Here is a 5,673-nt window from a genome sequence, read left to right on the forward strand (position 1 = left end):
CTCTCTCTCTCTCTCTCTCTCTCTCTCTCTCTCTCTCTCTCTCTCTCTTTCTCTTTCTCTCTCTTTCTCTTCAATTAAATAAATAAATGAACCTCGTGTGTGTTTGCTTGTGTGTGCATGCATGAGCACCATATTCACACATATGTACTGGCATGCTACACATGGAGGACAACTCAACTTTTGGAAGTAACCTCTTCACCCTGAGTTCTGGGGGTCAAAGGTCCTCGGGCATATGTAGAACACATTAATACCCTCTGAGCCATCTTGCCAGCCCAACCTTACTCTTGAGGACCACATTTTTGTCATCTTAATCTGATCTAGCTACATTCCCTCAAGTACATTTACTCTCAGGGTAGCAAACTGTTCTGTTTGTCTGATGGTCAATGACAGAAACGAGAATAGAATGGTAACCACAAACTTGTGTTCCAAATGGGGGATAAAAGAAAACAAAGAGCCAGGACCAGCAGCACAAGCCATAATACAACCCGAAGCCTCTACCTCTCTATTCCTGGGATTACAGGTATGCTCCACCACCCTGAGCTTCTACTATTTGTAAAGATGTTGAAGTATACTGTTACGATATTAAAGGGCCTGTTGTTTGTTGAAGCACCATGGTGAATCTGAGCTCTGTATAGAGGGTTTTATAGTCACACCCTTAGATTCATCTTTAGACTTTGTTACTGGATTTCATCTCTACCTGCAAGCTGTTTCATTTTAACATCATTTGGCATCTGGAAAAACTAGGAATGAAAAACAAAACCTCTGTATTTTAACAATTACCCGGGCCAGGTCTCTTGGTCTTGATGGGTTCTTCTTTACTTCCTCAGGGAGCCGGGTAGTACTTGTAATGCCGCTTGGAAAACATCAGTTAGATTATCCCAGCGTGTTAGGTACCTTTTCAGTTTCCCTGCCATCCCTAGTAACCACTAAAGTTTCTTCTCCTGTATACTTAAGATTCACATTCATCCCACTTCCAGGAAGAGATTCCTCATTTCCTTTATGCTCTCACAGATGCCGTGCTGTAGAAACCTCAGGCTTCTGCTGACAACCCTTTTGAAGCCATTAGGTCAGCACTAAGACCAGTCCCCAAACCATACTTAAAGTTCTGGTATAACATCTTACTCTTGAGTCCCAAAATTTGACCTGCAGATCAACTACTACATAACATCACCACAAAAATTTTTGGTAAAAACAGTAAGATTTATTTTCACTCATGAATTTGCAATGTGAGTAGGACTTGGCAGGAGTATTAGCCATAGTTGGAAAGTACAAATTGTTAACAATCACACCCAAATTTAAACTCCGTTCCAACTCTTTAAAACAAATGCTTTTCTTACTGTATCAATATGATACCGTTGTCCTAGATGGATGAATATTAAATTTAAAACCCACAATGATCTGTGTGCAGAAGAAGAGTTAAAAGAGAAAGGGATAATATGAAAGCAAGCCACATAACAGAGCAGCCAGACTCCATTATATATATATGCATGCTGAGGCCCTGCATAGCAGTTTACACCTTATACTTGAGAGGCTGAGGCATGTGGATCTCTGAGTTCGAGGATAGCCTGGTCTATATAGTTCCAGTTCAACAAGGCTAGCCTCAAACTAAATATGTAGCTGAGAATAATCTTGACCTCCTGATCCCCCTGCCTCAGCCTTTTAAGTACTGAGACTGCAGGCTTGAGCCACCACCTCTGGCTTGCAGTCATATGGTTTCATTTTGGTTTGGTTTTAAGATAGGGTCTCACTTAGTCTATCTAGCTTTGATCTTGCTACAAAGGTGAGAATGACCTTGAACCACTGGTCTTCCTGTCTCTGTCCTGCCTTCCTGAGTGATGATATTACATTTATGGCACCGTGCCCAGCCTTATGTGATACTGGAGATCCAACTCAGGACTTCATGCACACTAGGCAAGCATTCTACTAAGCTAACACCAGCCCCCAAATATCCAAGATCTTGAGGCAAAGGACATAAATATTAGCAACCTCAAAAAGTAAAATGGGGGATGTTAAGTCTTAGTAGTCCTCCGCTGGGAGTGCTGGTCAGAATAATGTGGGTAACACTCTGAAATATCAGAAGAGTGGTGTACAGCCATGGAGGAAAACCTTAGGTGGTCATCAAGGTGGTATCTCTGCCCTAACCGTTTCTATGTCTGTGACTTCCACTCTACCTCGTGACAGAGTACTGGACTTAGTAACACAAGTCATTGCCATTGAAGCCACAGTGGCTTAAGTGGCAAAGCACTGTCTGTGCTCTAGACCATGACTTGACACTGATTAATGGCTTGATTATCTGACAGCCAAGGAGGATTGCAAATGAAAATAGAAACAAAGATATAGTCTCACACATTGAGTTTTTCACCCTACTTCATTTTAGGGGAAAAAAAAAAAAGGATTTTTTTTGAGGTTCTCACAAGTGCTAAAATGCCTCAGGTGAGAGGCTGATGATGATAGTCTGCAGTTACCCAAGGCGAGGTCCAAGGTGGTTCCTAAAGATGGAAATAATAACCCTGTCAGATGGGGGAGGGGATGATAAATCCAAACATAATACCCAGCTTGTCTTCACCTCAGAGAGTTTCCAGCTGCTTGTGGCGTTATGCTGTGACTTGCCAGAGATGAAATGCAAAAAAAAAAAAAAAAAGGCTGCACTCGAGCCAGCTGGAGGAAAAGCTTGGAGGCATATTCTCTTTCAAGAAGTGCTGAGAACCTGTGAAGTCTGCAGAGAAATGGTAGAAGGTGTCCTTTTTCTTGTCAGTTCCAATTAAGGTCTTCCCCTGGCAAACCCCAGAGTGCACCGTTGTTTCCTGAATGCACTAGTGAAGATCAGGTCAGGCTCCTCTTGAGTTGAAAAGGCTTTGTTGTGATGCTGTGGGCTTAAACTTGTCACTTTAAGGTCAGTAGTTCAAATCCATCCCTCACTGAAGGTTACCATAATAGAGGAACACAGGCTTATGGTGAGCCCAGGGAGTATGCATTGAGACTTGGTTGTGGGAAGGAAATGAACCAAATGATGTTCAATTGAGTATGTGCAAACACACACACACACACACACACGTGCATGCACACATGGCCTACCCGAACACATCACGAGGCAATCAGTGGTAATAGCAGTTATTCCAGCAGATCACAATGAGATTGACAGTGGAGCCTATGACCTTGGGAGCTTGGAGTCTGTTCAGAACAGTGAATCATGGCATTAATGAGCAGATGGCGAGTTGAACCTGAGAAAGCAGTACATGGGCATATTGTCCAGCACCTTGCCTAAGCTTTCTGTAACAGGCCTTGCACCTTCCCCCTCTCCAGCACCCCTCCATTCTCACTCCAACAGCAATGCCTTTGTCCTTTCCCTTCTCCCAAGTCCTTATCTTTTTAAGTGTAAGAAACATTACATATTAGTCTTTTCTGCCTTAAAGAGTAAAACTTATTGACAAGGTATTCAGATCATTTTATCTCTCCCACCTTGTAAGACATACATGGAAATGTTTCTGCCACACACAATAAAACTTTTGCTTATATGAAATAAGTAAGTGAACTACCCTCTTTCCCTCATTTTCTTTGCACTGATTCTTTTTAAACAAACCAATAGAGACAGACTTCAAGGTCAGATCCCAGCCAGTGGGGAAAAAGATAGTCACCACCAGCATCAGACTAAAAGCCGAGGAACCTTCCTGTCCAGTCCTGCTTGCTAGCCTGGATGTGCTCTGGTCTACTCATTTTGCAAATCTTTTTACACTGTGTACATGCAGAACCAATAGGTCAAAAGAGAACATCAGATCCTCCTGAAACTGGAGTTCTAGAGAGTTGTGAGCCACCCAGTGTGGGTGCTGAGAACCAAACTGGGGTCCTCTGCAAGAACAGCAAGTGCTCTTAACCACTGAGTCATCTCTCCAGCCACTGATCACAAATGGGAAGTAGGAAATGTTTGTAGAAATCAAAAGAGATCTGAATTTGAACCCGAAATCTTCTGTTTTGAAGCCTTTTGTAGCATGTTATATCACCTCTCTTGTGCCTTACTTTCCTCTATATGAAATTTTCTGTGCTGATGATTAAATTTAGGATCTTATATCTGTAGGGGCTAACACTAGACCACTGAATTACATAGTGCCTGCCCTCCTGATGTGTAAACATTTCTTCTGAAATTAAAACATTCCATCCTAGAGGGCAACTTCTTGACATAGGATGTGAAGGACAGTGAAATAGGGTAATTTAGACAAGATGTTTACAAGGAGGTAAAACAACAGGATGTTCTAAGGAGAGGTAAAACATTCCATCCTACAGAGAAGGTCATTGAGACAGGAAGTAGCAATTCAAAATAGCTTCAGGAAAACCCTGAAACTGACCAGATTCACTAGACCCCTCCCTCCCTAAAAGTATATAAGCCGTAAAAACTGCTAAGAGGGACAAATGGACTCTCAGCCAAGGCCAGCCACCTAGAAGAAGCAGAGACCAGACTAGCACCTTGAAAGAGTACAGACCAGCAGAATTGACAAACAAAATCCAGCCAAGCTTCCTAGAAGAGGCTCGTGTATCTGTAGGTTGTGTAGTGCACTCCAGGTCTCCAGCTTTTTAAACTGTTAGCTATGTTGGGGTGGGCATGGGTGATACAGCTGTCTTGGAGTCACTTCTATTCCTGTAAGTAACCCCTCAGCCATATTCTTGTAAGTAACCAATAAAACTCAGTGGTTCATGAAGTTGGGCTTTGGTGTCACCCTTCCTTTGGTCTGCCATCAGCTCTTTATCTGAGGTAAGTAAATATTTGTTCATGTCTCCTCAGGAATAGTGTCACATAACACCTCTCAGTATGGGATTAAAAAGGGAAAAGGGTATCCTGTGGTAAACCCTGTAAAGTTCCTAGCTCATTGATTGGTACAAGGTAGACTGTTCGTGGGTAAGTGTTGATTTTATTCACTCATCTATGAAATCCAGCTTAGTGTGAGTATCAATCCCCCTACCAGTCCAGTCTTCATTATTTCTTTCCTTCATTCCATAACGTTATCTACTTTAATCCCATACTGCCTTGTGCCTTTTCCCTAGGTCTTTAGGTGGGTGTGTGCCCCTGCAGATGAAGGCCAGAGTTGATACCACTTGTCTTTCTGTACCACTTCCTACCCTAATTGAAACAAGCTCTCTCACTGAGCCTAGAGCCTACTGATTCAGACAAACTGACTGGTCAGCAAGCCCCACAGATTCCCCTGTCTCCCCCACACACACCAGGATTATACACATGTGCCACCACGACTCACTTTTTAATATGCATGTTGGGGACAGATCTCGAGTCCTCATGTTTGTGCAGCAAACACTGAGTTGTCCCCAGATCCTCCTAGGACTTCTCCTGGGCCGACTGCTCCTGGAACTCATACCATTATGTAAGCTAAACATGTCTCAAGGGAGTCGCTCAAGCAACCAGCAAAGGGATTGTTTTAGGAAAGGCATCTCCTGAACAATTGTCTAATTGAAATAACACTTAATCCTGCTTTCTAGGAGACAAACGAACACGTCTGTCTTCTCCCAACATAGTGCTGAATGGTGCACGCAGCAAGGAAGAAATTTCCCTACAATTAAGTGGCTCACAGTTGATCGCTGTCCATCCAGCCCAAATGCTCAGAGCCTCTCTTTCCAGATGGCTTTGTTTCTTCCACTTCCAGGCTAGCCAGACCAGAGAACATTCCTATA

The sequence above is a fragment of the Mus caroli genome, chromosome 7 (assembly GCF_900094665.2).
Source record: "Mus caroli chromosome 7, CAROLI_EIJ_v1.1, whole genome shotgun sequence".
Lineage (NCBI taxonomy): Eukaryota > Metazoa > Chordata > Mammalia > Rodentia > Muridae > Mus > Mus caroli.